Below are 17,542 nucleotides of genomic sequence, written 5' to 3' on the forward strand. Positions count from 1 at the left end.
TGAAAAATACTTTGAAATTAATTGAGTGACATAGCTGTTCACTAGAGCAGACAATCCCCCAGGAGTATTCAAAGACCGCTATCACCTTAAATTATTGTGTGACCTTTGGGATAACACATTTCGCTGATAGCAGCTCAAGATTTCATCTTATTACAAAATTTCTCAATCAGATGTCAACTTGTCACACCTTTTTCACACTTTACATTAAAGGTTACACTTATGTAGGTTTCTTTTGCTCTGAGAATTCAAGGTTCTTCAGTGACTTTTCTGGTCTTCCCTTGCCCTACAATGTAGGGGTTGTTGTAATAAGGTAAGCAAGAGATGAGGATAATCAAAACTAAGTAGTAGGGCTGTAGATATAAAGAAAAAGATAGAGTGAAGCAATGTAAAAGGTAGATTCAACTGGCCTCGAGAACCAGTGAAAAATATTGAGAGATGTGGAGGAAGCAGTCTAGGATTCTTTCAAGATTTCTAACTTAGATGAGCGTGTTGATGGCAGAATCATTCATCCAAATAAGGATTAATGTAGAGCAATTTCGAGTGGAAGAAAAATAACGAGTTTTAGTTGAGGTCGCGTTGACCCTGAGATATTTATGGGACAACATGGTATCTAAGAAACAGAAATATAAACAACAGAGACATAAAGTGAGAAATATAAATTGGGACAATTTAGTGGGTACCTGAAATTATTGGGTTGGATCAAATCCACTAACTGACAGTGAGATGTCTGAGATACCAACCCTGAAGAATAGAATAATTGACAAAATTGCTGCAAAAAGAGATCCCCGAGAAGATTAAGAAGTGCATAGAGATGAAGGGGAAAACACAAAAATAAGGAAGCCAAGGGAGGAGAAGAGTTTCAAGAAGGAAAGAAAAGCAAACACTGCCTGATACTTTGAAGCGTCCATCAAGAATGACCAGGAAAGATTTGCTGGTTTTTAGCAGTTCCAGGTTTTCCAATGGCTTCCCCAAGAACAGCTGCAGAGGAGCAGTGAAGTGAGGTTGCAGTGGGTCCAGGAGAAAACTGCAGGTGATAAATTTAACCTCAGATAGAGATGATTCTTTCAAGAATCTTGGTTAAGAAAGAAGGTGAGGGGGCTGGCCCCATGGCCAAGTGGTCAAGTCCGCGAGCTCTGCTTCAGCGGCCCAGGCTGTCACCAGTTCGGATTCTGGGCACAGATCTAGCATTGCTCATCAGGCCATGCTGAGGCAGTGTCCCACATAGCAGAGCCAGAAGGACCTACAATTAGAATATACAACTATGTACTGGGGGGCTTAAGGGAGAAGAAAAAAAAAGAGGGGAAGATTGGCAACAGACATTAGCTCAGGGCCAATCTTTAAAAAAAAAGAAAAAAAGAAAGAAAGAAGGTAAGGAGGGGCCCAGCCTGGTGCCATAGTGGTTAAATTCACATTCTCTGCTTTGGCGGCCTGAGTTCACAGGTTTGGATCCCAGGTGCAGACCCACACACTGCCCATCAAGCCATGCTGTGGCAGTGTCCCACATATAAAATAGAGGAAGACGGGCACAGATGTTAGCTCAAGGCCACTCTTCTTCAAGCAAAAAAGGGGAAGATTGGCAACAGATGTTAGCTCAGGGCCAATCTTCCTCACCAAAAAAAAAAAAAAAAAAAGGTAAGGAGAGAACTGGAATAGCTCAAGTGGCACACAGGATTCAGTTTACAGGGAGTAACAGAGGCACTGCTTGGAAGTCAAATGCTTTTGTCCCTTTTTCCCTTTAGGCCCTGCATGTAAAGTGCTTCTAAAATAAAGATTTTTGTAAAATTTACGTGAGACCCAACTATCATCATTTCAATGTAAATTAATAAGAAAATATCTTCTCACTAATTTCCACATGACAGAATTTACTGGAATCCTAAAATTAAGTTTACTTTGTATTTAGCCAATATATTTTGAATTTATTATTTACATGAAATTTTCATTCAGAGTATTGTTAAATATCCAGAAACATAATAATAACAACCCAACCTAACATTTTTTGGGCACTTAAAATATGCCAGGCACTGTTTTAAGTGCATTTATTTTATTTATCTTTACCTCCCCACACAAGAATCCATGAAGCAAGTCCTTTTTTTATCTCCATTTCATAGAAACACACAGAGAGGGTACCTTACCAGCATTCGGTAATAAGTGGCAGATCTGGGTTCAAACCCAGGCAGCACCAGAGTCCATACTTCTAACCATCATGCCATCTTGCCTCCTAGTCACAAATTGCAACTATCATTACACATAAAGAGACACCTCAGACAATACTGTCTTGTTCTTCAACTTCTTTCTTCACTAACTTTCAGGAACTTTTTTCTCCCCCATGAATTGAACTTGAACAATAGAAAAGGCTGGCTGAGTCATTTGTGTAATTACACCAGTATTTAGACAAATTCAAACGGGTATGTTTATCCCTCTGTTGAAGAGGGTTCCTTAGCTACTCAGGCTCACGCTCCAACTGGGAACTGACGAAGGATCCAGCTGGCATGAAAAGGTCATGGCCAGCAGGCCACTGGGCAGGGTATATAATTGGGAGATTTTAAAATGCTTTCTGATTGTCAAAGTTAGAACTGAGATCCAGGGGAAAAGCAAATTTATTTCACATGAAAACCTTTCAAGACATTTATACAAAAAACATTGTGAAGAACCAAACTCTTCCTCCCAGACTCAAGATCCAAACCTTGAGAATGCTTCAATAATAAAAATAAAACAAAGGGGGAGCTACTTCTCTCTCAGCTCATATTAAATGGATGGGTCACAGTTTGCAGCACGACTGCACACATCTTTTTTCAATTTCCTATTATGAGCTACACAGTTAGCCACACAAAATAATATCAAGTTAAAAAATAAACGACAATGCACGAAGCCAAGGTTCTCCAGTGGAGCTGGAACAATATACAGATAAACTGATGTATAGACATTACAGGAAGGAAGCAGACTCAATGGCTTTCTAAACTCCCTATAGTTTTAAATCCATAGTGTGCTGAGAAATATGGGTATTCCTCTAATCACTCACAGATATACTACTTCAAGCAATTCATAAACCTGACATCAAATTAGCATTGGACAAGATCTAATCTGAATACACATTAGCTCCTCCTCACTGAGTGTTTAGAACTTAGTAAATAAAGAAAAATATTTAATATTTTCACTTCAAAGAACAATATATCTGCTTGGCATACCTTCACACTAAACCTTTCTGAAGACAAATTTAAATGTACTAATTGGAAAAAGGGAAATAATACTTGCTGTGAGCCTTTGGGTATCTTAATGTACACTAGGAGTTTTGTTTATGCGATCTCAGTATTCCTCACTACATCTCTGTCTAGAAGGTTCTATCATCACTCCCAATTTGGGAAAACAAAAACCAAAAACTGAGGCTCAGAGTTAAATAACTAGTCCAAGTTCACTGAGCTAGAAAGTAGCAGAGCTGAGACGGGAACCCAGTTCTGTCTGCTTCCAAAATTCCTTCCACTTCAAATGTTCCCTCTGTGAGTAATAAAAACCATGGTTTCTCAAAATTTGGATATAATGGAAATGTAGAAATTAAATAATAAATATTAAATAGCAAAAGGTTGAACTCAGCTTTATAATAAGTGGATAATAATAGGAGATTTCTGTAATGTTCTTCCTTTACATTAAAATGTAAGACAAGTCACATAAAAACTAATCTGTATTAAAGATATCATTTACTCACTGACAGTCCATGACAATCACAGTGTAATTATTAGAAGAGTCACTAATTTTTCAAAAGACCATACTGTCCTAGAGTTTGATTTAGACTGGGAAAAAATGAATATATGCACTGCTTAATGGCATAGACTCCATTGATTATTCACTAATGGGGTTTCTACATAAGATTATTGAAAGAATAATTTTATTTCAGTCAATATATATTCAACATCAGGTGGACAAGCACATTCTCAATGAAAATTGTGTATAGTTAAGATTGTATACTGCAAGTAACAAAACTCCAACTTAAACTAGTTTAGACAATAAACGAAATGTGTTAGCTCACATGATGAGATCAGAAATATAACTAGTTTCTGGGAAGATTGGACCCAAGGGCTCAAAAACTAGCACCCAGAACGTCATTCTTACGCCTCTCTCTGCTCTGTTTTCTTTTTTTTTTTTTTTTTGAGGAAGATTAGCCCTGAGCTAACATCCACCACCAATCCTCCTCTTTTTGCTGAGAAAGATTGGCCCTGAGGTAACATCTAACACACATGCCCATCTTCCTCTATTTTACCTGACACGCCTGCCACAGCATGGCTTGATAAGCAGTGCCATAAGTGAGCACCCAGGATCCGAACCGGCAAACCCCAGGCCAGGCCGCCAAAGAGGAACACGCAAACCTAACCGCTGCACCACTGGGCCAGCCCCTCATGGTTTTGTTTCTGCTTGACCTTCAGGCTCCCTGTGAAGGCTCTCTCGGCTCTCCTTGTAGCAACAATGGCTCACATAGATACAGACCTCTCAAGCTCACCACATATTATTGTGGAGAAAAAGGATGGTCTCATCTCATAGTTTTTGCAGAAAAGAAACAAAACCCCCCAATTATTGCACATTTCATTGGCTCTGGTTGATGGGGGGATGCCATACAAGTATTGACGTAAGCCTGCAGGGCTGCTACCCTGTAACCGGGAGAAGACATCCCATTCAAGACACTTGGAAGCAGAACTGGAAAGGCCTAGGTTCTCAAAGGAGAACTCAGGATACGATGAAGATGGGGAAAGGATGTTTGGCGTCCTCCGAATTACAAATGTCCAGTACAAATTAAAACAGTTCTAAACAAGACAATGACATGAACACAAGTAATCTCCCAGGCTGAAAAAGCTCCCATGACAAGAATAAAATTAATAATTATATTAGGCAACAGGTATTGATTAATGATTAAGTCGAAAGCTGAGCCCTTTCATGTTTTACTCAATTGAAAGCTCACAACTACCTGAGAGGTAGGTGTTATTATTATACCCATATTTTACAGAGGAGGAAATTGAGACCCAGAATATTGAGGTAATTTTTCCACTATCGAAAAAGATGAAAGCCTGCATTGTCTCTGTAAACTATGGAAGGCTGCCATCTAGAGGACAGAAACTTTGAAGGAAAATTGGAGACACAACACAGATAAGGCTAGATTCATTCAACAAATATTTATTGAGCGCTTACTACGTGTACATATTGGGTTGGGCACTGGGGGCACTGTGCTGGGTGCTGAGCTGAAGAAAAGCCAACTTGTGACTCCAGCCCTCAAGCTATGTCCCCAATCCAGCTTTCTCACAGTGCCACAAACCTACCAAACCTCTCCTGCCTCTGGGCCTTTATACATGTCATTCTTTCTCCTTCTTCTCTACCCATAAATCTCCTCTCTTCACTTATCTCCTCATCCTTAATATGCATCATAGTCATCATCTAATACCAAACTCTTTCTGCCTTTGTCCATTTGCAGACTAGTACCACCATAAGTTCAAGGTTGTTAATCCCAGCTGGGCTCTCAATTCTACCTAGGATTATACTAAAGCTCTCTACTCAGTTTTTCTCTTTCTGAAACTGCAAGTGCAAACTTTCACCAGTCTCCTCAAATCTTTGACTCTACCACATTCTCTTATTCTCAGAAATCTACTGAATCTACTTCTCATAAGAAAATAAATATCATTAGACAGGAACTTTCTCATGTATACTCCAAACGCTAACCCTAGCTCCATCCAGCGTGGTGGGTTCTCAGAATCTTATTTTCACCATAAAGCTTCCCACTGAATCCAGTTGAAAAGACTCAAATTGGATCAACCTGGCTCACGATCTTGAGAAATTAGAACTGAAACTAAAAATTAAAAATTCAGTGTTGCATGCTTTCCTTTGAATGGAGAAGATGCAAAAATGTGGGCGATGTACTCTGGCCATCTTCCACCCTACGTACATGGAACAGATTAAGCCAGTATGCATAGCCAGAGAAGAAGGCAGTGAAATTTAGAAACAGAGATGAAAGATAAAAACAAGTTACTGCGTAAGTTTCCTAAGACTTCCCACGTCTTGGTGCCAGGCATTTTCAAACTCTCAGCTATATGCTTTCACTTCCTTGGACGCATCCCTGTAATCTTATAATTAGGCTTATTCTACTAGTTTTGGTTGCTCTCTGTCACTTTTACTAAAAATCGTAAATACAAAGCACTTACGCTGTAATTGTTTCTGAAATTTTTCCTCTTTTCCCCAGCTCCCCTGCTAGATTCTGGTCTAAGCCATCATCATCTCTTAGCTGGAAAACTGCAAGAGCCTTCTAACTGGTCTCCCTACACGGCCTCTTATTCTATCCAATCAGCTTTCAAGCCAGGTTATTTGTAGGTCATTCGATTCCACTACTTCAAAGCTTTTAATGGCTTCCCTTTGTTAAGAAGCAAAAGCTTAACATGGACTGCACAGACCCACATTATCTAGCTCCTAACTACATGGGCAGTCTCATTTTATAATAATCTCCCCATTGCTCATTGTCCTTCAGTAGACCCTAGTACTCACTAAGTCTAGCCTGCTTGGAGCCTTGATTCATTCTGTCCCCTCTGCCTGATATACTCTTCCACTCTTTCAACTGGCTGAGTCTACTTAGCCTTCAGATTTTGCATTAAATGACATTTACAATTATAATAGTGTCCCTTTACTTTTTAAGATCTGCCTCCCCCTAGTTAGACTGTAAGATTAATAGGTTAGTGGCCATGTTTTCATCATCATCGTATTCACAGTGTCTGGCACACAGTAGAAAATCAATGAGTATTTGTTAAATAAAGTTATGAGTGAAGTATAGAGCCAGAATATGCTACCTACATACATGGGAACCCCCAAAGGAGACAATATTGCAGAAACAATTAAATGAATAAAATAGTGAAAGAAAACTTTTCAGAGATGAAGTAGGTCTTCACAGACAGAAATGTTGTTTAAAAGGACAAGACACAGAGACCACTAGTTTGATGTTGTGCCCAGGCAGAGAGAAGATAGAAAACATTTACCTTCCAATGAAGAAAAATATGACTTGTTTCAATAGTATCTTCTCTAAAAGACAAAAGGTAATGAATTAACATCCATAAATATCTAAGAGACAATAATCTGCAGATGACTATGTAATGGACTATTTGGTGTAGTGGTTATGAGTGTAGGCTTTGAAACAAAACTCCCCTGGTTCAAATCCTAATTCCACTTACCAGTTGTTTCACCTTTGACAAGTCACTTAAGCTCTCTGCACTTCAGTTATACCATCTTCAAAATGAGGATAATGATAAGAGCTATTTCACAGAAGAATTAAAAGAATCAATATATGGTTAGTGCTTGCAACAGCTGTACCTAAATATATTATTATCTAAAGTGAAAATTCTGTTACCCAAGAATTCTGTGTCCAGCCAAGTTGCTCTCCCACTGCAAAGGACTTCTTCATGTGCAAAGCTTCCTCAGCAAGTATACAACTCACCTATCCCTCCTGAAAACTAAGAAATGAATCAGAGTGAAGAATGCAAACAGAAGGAAGTCGAGGCCTAAAGGAATTGGAAGTCATCATTGACGCCATCAAAAATAACAGTGTGTAAATACTTATTTTAAATATGATTATAGCTTAATGCAAATGTTAAAGTTTACTTTTATGATAAAAATATATATATTAGAAAACTTTAAATAGACAAAGCTTAAGACTAGTAAAAAGATATATTCCCAATCTCGTTAAGGAAAAACAAATAATATTCATTCTTTAGCTAAATAATATAAAATAGACATTTTCACTTAAAGATAATGACTAATAAAATAAAAATGGGTTATTTATGCTCTAAATCACTTGGAGAAAAGGGTAACATTAAAAACAAACAAGCAAAAATCCTCATTTAGAGAAAATAAAAACAAGGAAAAGAAGAAGAAACCAAGATATCACAAATATTAGCATAAAACAAGATGAGAGGCAAGAAAAATCTTGTCAGTTTTGACAATAAACATACATGTATGAATCTCAACTATCAAAATATTGAGTCTATGAATGAGTCAATGAGAATAATTATAATATCATTACTGCATGCTGTTTGAAATATAGCAACATACATATGTAAAACAAAACACAGGAAGTTTACAAATCAATGAATCATTAAGGATAAATCAGAAAAACAAAGAAAAAGTATAAAGTTGGAGTTGAAACATTTATATCAGACAAAATAGAATCCAAGGAAAATTATTTAAGCATACAATAGGAAGTACTTTATATAGAAAAAAACTTGTAATTTATTGTGAAGAAAAGAATTCATGTACTCTATACCTTTAATAGGTTTAAAAAATGGTCATAAAAACACAAAGAATACAAGTACAGTCATGCATCACTAAACAACAGGGACATAGTCTGAGAAATGCATCATTAGGCAATTTCATCATTGTGCAAATATTATAGAGTGTACTTACACAAACCTAGACGGTATAGCCTACTCCACACCTAGGTTATATGGTACTAATCTTATGGAACCACGGTCATATACACAGCTCGTCATTGACGAAAACATCGTTATGCAGCATGTGAATGTAAATTAATTTCATGAAAAATATCGGCATAACCCTTTGTCAGAAATAAATTAAATATGTGAAAAATTGTTGATCTAGAAGAGTGTAATAATATAAGTAATAATGTTAGGTAAATACATATACATATATACAATATTATAACCATAGAAAGTAAACTTTTTCAAATTTCTATGAAATATTTACAAAAATTATGACTTCTTTAAACTCTAGAGAAACAAACGATCCCTTTGAAAAATAAACTCTTCCAATACAAGCAAAAAGAGGAGAGCTTTCTAATTCATTTTAGTAAACTAGCATCAAATCCTAACAACACTTAAAAGAAAAAAACTATAAACTCATTTCATTTATGAATATGAACACACAAATCCTAAATAAAAATTAATAAATTAACTTACCTATATACACTATATCCAACTCAGCTTTTTCTGAAAACACAGGATGATTTAATATTAAGAAATCTATCCATATTATATACAATATAAACAGTTCAATGAAAAAAGTCTACATAACCTCTACATAGCTACAGAACAGAATGCTAAGAATTTATTCAGTAAAATTCACTAAATATTATTGATTTTAAAAGTTTTCTTCAAGCAAATAGTTAACAAGACACATTGGTAAAATGCTAGAGGAATCATCATGAAAGTCAGGAAGAAGACAAATATATCTGCCACTATCACAATAATTAACATTATTTTGGAAGTTTGGAGCAATGCAATAAAACAAGAAAGAGAAATGAGAAATAAAATGTCTAAAAAATATCAGATACAAGTTATTAATATTTGTAGCTCTTACGATTGTCTGACTAAAACTGCAAAATAATTAAATGTATGAAAGAAATTAGAACTGATGATAAATTTCAGTAAAATAATCATATGTCAAATATATAACAAATAATGTTTTAAAAAATATTGTTAAAACAACAGAATACTTTAGAACAAAGTTATGATGCAAAAAGCAGTGTTTATATGAGGAAAATGTTAACCTTACAAAGGGACTTAAAAAAAAGGAAATTAAATAATATTGTGTTCTTGGGTGGAGAAAAAAAACAACTACAACAATAAAAGTGGTTAACATTTTTTCAAGTGCTTCCCATAAGTCAGACTCTCCTAGACACTTATAAGTATTACCTCATTTAATCCTCATAAAAATCCCTTGAGGCAATTCAATAATTACTTCCATATTGGAAATGAGTAAGCATTTTTTTCAAGTGCACACAAAACATTCACCAAGATAGACCATATTTTGAGCCATTAAACAAACCTCACCAACTTTGAAATAATTGAAATTATACAAACTATATTCTGTGACCATAACAGAATTAAACTACAAATAAATAACAGCTATCTGGAACATCCTCAAACATTTCAAAATTAAACAGCATACTTCTAAATAACTCATAGGTCAAAGCAGGAATCACAAGAGAAATTAGAAGACATTTCGAATTGAATAAAAATGAAAACACAACCTATCAAAGTTTGTGGGATTCAGCTAAATGAGTGCTTAGAGGAAAATACATAGCATTAAATGCTTATATTAGAAAACAAGAAAGGTCTCAAATAAAAAAATTTAAGCTTCCTTAAGAAACTAGAAGTCGAAGATCAAATTAAACCCAAAGCAGGCAGACGGAAAGAATAATAAAGAACAGAAATGAATGAAATTTAAAACAGAAAAAAAGAATACAGAAAATAATGAATCCAAAACTAGTTCTTTGAAAACACTAATCAAATCAATAAACTTCTAAACAGAATGATCAATAAATGGAGAAGAAACAAACTACCTATATCAGAAATGAAAAAGGAGGCATTACTACAGATCCTAGGGTTGTTAAAAGGATAGTAAGAGAATATTATGAACAACATTATGCCCACAAATTCAACAACTTATATGAAATGAACAAATTCCTTGAAAGACAGAAACTACCAATGCTCACTGAAAAAATAAATAACCTAAATATTCCTACATCTAATAAAAAACATTAAATTTGTAGTTTAAAATCTTCCCACAAAGAAAACTCCAAGACCAGGTGGCTTCACTGGTGAATTCTACCAAACACTTAGGAAGAAATAATAATACTATACTTTTCCAGAAAATAGAGTAGGAGAGAATACTTTGCAACTCATTTTCTGAAGTCAGCATTATCCTGATCCCAAGAGGATAAAAAGAATTAAACTAGACATAAGAAAAATATAGACCAATACTTCTCATGAATATACTTACGAAAATCCTCAACAGAAACTGATAAATTGAATCCAGCAAAGTGTAATAAATCATGACCAGATGGCGTTTATCTCCAAATGCAAGGCTGATTCAACATTTGAAAATCAATCAATATAACTCACCATATCAACAGATTAAAGAAGAAAAATTACATGATCATTTCGATAAATGCAGAAAAAAAAATAGCCAATATGGAGAAAGCCTATCAGCCTATCTCTCCCACTGACTGCAACTAAAACTTTGGTACAGAATACAAAAAGCAGCCACCTTAGTTAAGATTCCAAAAAGTAAACCATTTATATGATATTCAGGAAAAGACAAAATTATAGGAACATAAAACAGACCAGAAGTTGAGAGATCATGCGTTGGTTTTCAGAGGCTGCAAGTGGAAGAAGAGGCTGACTATAAAGGAGCATGAAAGAATTTTTGAGTGTGATGGAACTACTCTATATCTTGATTATAGCAACGATCACAGAACTTTTGTCAAAAGGTGTGGAATTGCACACTAAAAAGAGCAACTTTTACTGTATATATTATACCTCAATAAATCTGTCTTTTAAAGATTCTGTAAAAATTTGGTATGTGAAATCAGAGTATTGTCTTTCTAGAAAGTAGAATAAAAATACTGAAATGAAAAATAGACTGGAAAGTACTCTAAACAATTGATCACTAGTCTAGGAGAAGATGAAGGAAAGAAAATCACCAAATAATACACGAAAATATTCCTAAATTGACAGTAAACTAAATGGCCGAAGTACAACAAGCGGAACAAGGTAGTTAGGTAGATAGATAGATAGATAGATAGACAGATAGATAGATAGATAGATAGACAGACAGACAGACAGACAGACCAAGCAACCCATGACTTCAGGAAGTTTTAGCAACCTAAGGTTTAAGACAAATTTCTAAAAACTTTCAGAAAGGAAAGATAACACATCACATACAAAAAGTTAGGAATCAAAATGTCACTGAATTTCTCAGGAGCAACACTGGAACCTGGAAGACAATAGAGAAATGGCTTCAAAATGCAGAGGTGGTATAGTGGTGAGCATAGGTGCCTTCCCAAATGCAGAGGGTAAATAATTTCCAATATAGCCTCATATGCACAGCTAAATTACCAATGAAGAATAAGAGTAAATTATGGACATTTTAAGATATGCATGGTCTCAAAAAGTTTAGTTTGCATGCATCCTTTATAAGACATGTACTGTAGGAGATAGTCTAGAAAAGGCAAAACTATAGGGAGTAAACTAAGAAAAAGTAATACCTGGGATTTGCAAAACAGAAGGTCCAACGCAGCGATGTAACTAAGGGAAGTCCCAGATGGAGAGAGGTCTCAGTACAACAATTAATAAGCAGACTTGGAAATACCACTCCACTTTGGAATAAGAGGTTGCAGAGCCCCAGGTAAGACGTAACCAAGAGGAAAGAAGGAAACTGGTAGTTTATCTGAAGTTCTTGGCAGTTTTTTTTTTGAGAAATGTTACAATTTGGTCATTAAACTTGAAGCTTAATTACTAGTGAGTACAAAGAAAAATAAATTAAAAAGATGAAGCGGTTAGTACCTCCAGGAAAAACAGAGTTTTATAAGAAAGGAAATGTAGTTATAGTACATTGTCAACTGTAACTCATATTAACATAGTCAAATAATGTAAACAGTATTTATTTAAACAAGAATTGTGATGGAAATTGGAAAAATGGGAAAAGAGGAAGTCTGTGGGGGAGAGGAAAGCATGGGAGTATGTGTAATTGTGATGTAATAAAACTAAACCCTTATCTTCCAAAGAAGAAAGTCAATGGATAGTGTGCAAATTTTAAAAAGCAAAAAGTAGCAATATAAGCTACATATGAGAGTATGATATTGAAAGACACATGGGCAAATACTTACAGATAAATACAGCTAAAAAATTTTTAAATGTTTGAGTATAAGGAATGAAAATTAACATTGAGGAAGTATAAGGCAGAAGACTATTTTTCCTTACAATTACATAGCACCTGTTGACATTTTTAGATTGAGCACAATTTTATTTCATAAAAATGAACTTTAAAAAGCCATAAAATTTTCAGTTGAAAGTTTTTTTGTTTTTGTTTTTGTTTTTGTTTTTTTGCTTGTGGAAGATTAGCCCTGAGCTAACATCTGTGCCAATTTCCTCTACTTTATATGTGGCTCACCACCTCACTATGGCTGATAAGTGGTGTAGATCCGCACCTGGGATCTGAACCTGCGAACCCAAGCTGCCCAAGCGGAGGGTGCAGAACTTAACCACTAGGCTACAGGGCCAGCCCAGAAAGATTTACATTCTAAAAAAATAATTAAAATAACTACTGGAATTAAAAAACACAAAGGGAACATCAATGAATTTTTTAAATTCTGTACATCAAAAATCACATCATGAAATTTAAAGGTAAATGACAAATCAGAAAATTATTCATAGTATATAGACAATAGGTATTGGTCTATTCAATATTGAACCTTCCTATCTATTTTGGAAGAAAGTTCCCATTTTGTGTAGTATGGAAGGGATAGCAGAAGATGAAAGGGGCAATCTCTTAACAGTTAGAGCTAAAAGAATCTCACCTCTTTCAGCTGCAAGACTGAGATAACCAAAACAAAACCCAATCTTTTCTCAGTGAAGGAACATCAGTGGAGCCAATATCAGAACCTCAGCTGTATTTTGGAGATAAGAAAAGTGCTGGATGCTGCTGAGTGGAATTGGAAACGAGAAGACTCGGGAGCTTAGGGGCTACAAACCTCTCTGAGAACACCAACTCCCCCTTCCTTGTCCAATAAGAACGTTTCCTCTCTCACTGAAAAGCAGGCTTCCTCTCCTATCTGAGAGTCTAACCTGCCCAGGTGTCCAGTTCTCTTCCCGCCTTAATCCCCCATTCCTCAGAGTCAGATCCCAGCATATATGGGATGAGAAGCCAAATCCAGAAGAAGGAGGCATAGATTTACAATTAGTAAAATAATTATCAAACTTTGGGCAAAAATATAGAACCATATTTATGAGAATGGATGCAGACGGTATCCAATTAAGGAGCAAGGAGGCATCATTTTACATCAGACTGAATTTACATTTATGGTTAAATTTACCTGAGATTCTGAATTCCGTGTTCCAGCTTAGGCAGCTGGGAGTGAGTAATGAATATCTGGACTCAGGGCTGCACTGTACCAAACCAGTTGAAATTTCTTGGTACAACAAAAAGGAAAAAATTCTAAGATGGAGAAAATATGAATGCAGGAATGAATTTATTCTACGTTAGCACTCACCGACCCCTAACCAAGGAGACATTCCTCTATCACTAAGAAGTTCAAAACATTAATTAAGGGTGTCATGACAAGCATTTCTTAAAGGAAAAAGACTAGAACATCAAATATCTAAACACAAGGCATGTAGTAAAGACATGTTTGTTTTGTGATACTTTTGTTCCAATTATACAGTTATGTGTGTGTGATATGTATTTATATAAATGTAGGGGCTGATATGTGTATGTATGTGAACATGCATTTACACATATTTGTTCGTGATGTAAAATCTCAATATTTCTTACTGAGTGTCTTGTCAAAAATATTTGAGAGCCCCTGTTCTGTTGGTCTATAGATGACCTGGTACACACAGGTTAGCACCAGCAAGAAGGGATTCTTCTGAAAGTGCACCTCCACATTGGAGAGACCGCAAAGACAATGGAAAAGAGAAGTTTGATTAGTGACATTTTATTGTCCATTTAACCTGGGGGAAAGATGACTTGAAGGAAGGAACTATATCAATTCATGATTAGTGACAAGAGGATGAGAAAATGGCCAGGACTGGGTAACAAGAAAAAAGTGGATCCCAGTATTGGCCGGAGTTATTGATCCCAGTCAATGAGAAGGAAAGAGGTCTTCTACTGGGGAAAGAAGGGGAGAGCATGTGGAAAGGGAAGACTGTGAATGACCCCTCCTCATATGACCATTCAGCAGTAAAACCTAATGAAAGAGAACCAGGTAGGCTCTCTAACAAATCACCTCAACAACTGAAGGTACTGGCTTTCTGGAAATTGTCCAACATTTATCCCACTATCCTACACTGCTAGTAGAAGAGTAAATTGATACAAACTCCTAGAAACCAAATTGATCATTTGTCTCCAAACTCATAAATTACTCAAACCTTTACTTTGATAATTCTATTTCTACTAATGTCAAAGAAAGAATCAAAGCTATTTACAGGAAGTAGTAAAAAAGAAAAAACCAGCCCTGACTACTGATATCTGTTGCTACTAGCTAAGCTGTGAATTTCCTCTGCTGTGAATTTCACAGAATATCAGCATCCAATGGGGACTCTCCATAACAAGACCACTTTATAATGATGTGTGACAGAAATAAAAATGAAGACACTGTGCAACCACAAAAATGACCGAGTTCCCCTGACCCAGCTAACATGAGCAACTATCATTTCTTCTCCAAAAGCAATTCTATCTGTGCTTTGTTCATCCCACCTTGCAATAAAGATTATTAAGATAACCAATCATGGAATTGCCTCTGCTTCCTGTCAGCACCAGATCCAGAACAGAATCCAACTTCCTTGAATTGTCCTGTCAGCTAACCCAAGCCCAGATCTTATAATAAGCCTCTCCTAATTTCTTCTTTCTGAGATGCCCCGTGGTTCCCCATGATGTGTTACATGCACTATTCAAGATGCAGAAAAGTTAATCCATCAAAATGAATGCCTCAGGGTGTTAGGGCTTAATTCTCTCACAGAATCCTGTTGAGAAGGGCTTCAGGGCTTTCCAAGTATCAGCATATTATCCTAACAACAATCCTAGAAAGAAAGAACAATTATTATCATTCCTAGCCTACAGACAGAGAAAGAAACTGAGGCACAGACTGGTCAGTCTAAGATCTAAGGATTTGAGCCCAGGCCGTCTGTTGATAGCAGCATTTCATCACAGAAGCTATTTGGCTTCCACCAAAATACTATCACAAGCCAGTTAGTTATCTAGGGTCAAAACCTGAGATCGTACTTATATCTTCACTACCCTGGCCTTCCACAGTCAGCCAGCGCTCCATCGAAGGCAACTCACTTCTTACCTCCAACCTCCTTTTTCCATTCCCATTGCCACTCTGCTACTGTGAGTCCTCATATCTCTACCTGAACTGCTACAAAAACGTCTTAACTGCAATACTTACTTCTGTTCACCTCCTCCAATAATCAAGCACAAAATCTTGAAGAATAATGTTCCTGAATATAGCCCTAACCATGCAATTCCTTACTGATATGTAGGTAGCTAGATGATAGATAGATAGATAGATAGATAGATAGATAGATAGATAGATAGATAGACAGATGGATAGATGGGTGATAGAGATAAATGACACATCCAAAAAAAAAAAAACGTAACTCTACAGTTTGGCATTGAGACTCTTCCAGGAGTCGGTGGCTGCAGTCTACTTTTCCAACCTCATTTCCCATTACCTTTCTCTGATCCAGGCAAATTGAACCACTCTTCATTTCCTGAACAAATCCTGAATTTTCCCATCCTCACGACTTTGTTCCACTGGTTCTGTTCAACCCACATCTCCCAGTTTCAAAATCCTATCCATACTTTATCCAATCCAATGTCATTTAGTCTTCAAGGCAACATGGTTTAGTGAAAAGACAAACAATGAACATGAAATTATAGTTTTCCCAACACTCCCTCCCCAGCCTCCACTAAACCCGTGTTCTCACAGCAAAGAAATTAATTTCATCCTCCTTAAGGCTCCTATGTTACTTTGCCTATGTTTATTTACAGGAATTATCACATTCTGCCTTATGTGGTAGTTATTCTTTACTTTTCCTGTTCGCTTATAAAATTCTTTCCTTTTTTTTTTTATAAAGATTTCATATTTTTCCTTTTCCTCCCCAAAGCCCCCCGGTACATAGTTGCATATTCTTCGTTGTGGGTCCTTCTAGTTGTGGCATGTGGGACGCTGCCTCAGCGTGGTTTGATGAGCAGTGCCATGTCAGTGCCCAGGATTCGAACCAACGAAACACTGGGCCGCCTGCAGCAGAGCGCGCGAACTTAACCACTCGGCCACGGGGCCAGCCCCTAAAATTCTTGAAAATGCAAAATATCTTATGCATCTTGGACTCAAGCCATGAAGTACATAATAATTATCAAGAAATGAATTGGACATTATGAACATTCACATTGTCAAGCACAACACAGTTCTGTGTCATGTCTCTCCTAAAAGTCTACATTATCTGCTGCTGAGAATTCAGAAATTGGGAGAAAGTCTGTGTAAGGTTTTTAGGCTCTGAGATATCATTTCGGAGTAGAGACTCTCCCAAAGAAGAATCTAATCGTTTTCCTTCTCTAGGAGCAGCCACTGAAGTTATTCAGGACCTTGCCTGTACTCAAGGGACACCACTTCCCTTCTTTTTGTTCACTTGGCCACCAGAATCTATATGTTGGCTCCACTATCATCCAATATGGAGCACTCCTGTGAGGCTATTGCCTAACCTGATGTCCAGTCCATGTGCATGTGCCTTTGTCTCTGACACCAATTCCTGCTCTAAAGGTCATGGAGCAGAACCAGTTTCACTCTACTCAGCTGTTACAAGCCACAGAGAAGTCACACAGAAGAAACTGCCTGGGGCCTCTTTCTCCAGCTAGGCATGGGGATGGGCAGTGCTGATACTTGGGGGCTGGGAACGTGACACGTATATAAGCTTGATAGACTCCATTCCAGTTCAAAATACTTTTTAAAACATTACTGATTCCCAAGAGCCCATTTCCCTATAAGGAGGTCATTTAGCAGTGAGAG

The sequence above is a fragment of the Equus asinus genome, chromosome 12 (assembly GCF_041296235.1).
Source record: "Equus asinus isolate D_3611 breed Donkey chromosome 12, EquAss-T2T_v2, whole genome shotgun sequence".
Classification (NCBI taxonomy): Eukaryota; Metazoa; Chordata; class Mammalia; order Perissodactyla; family Equidae; genus Equus; species Equus asinus.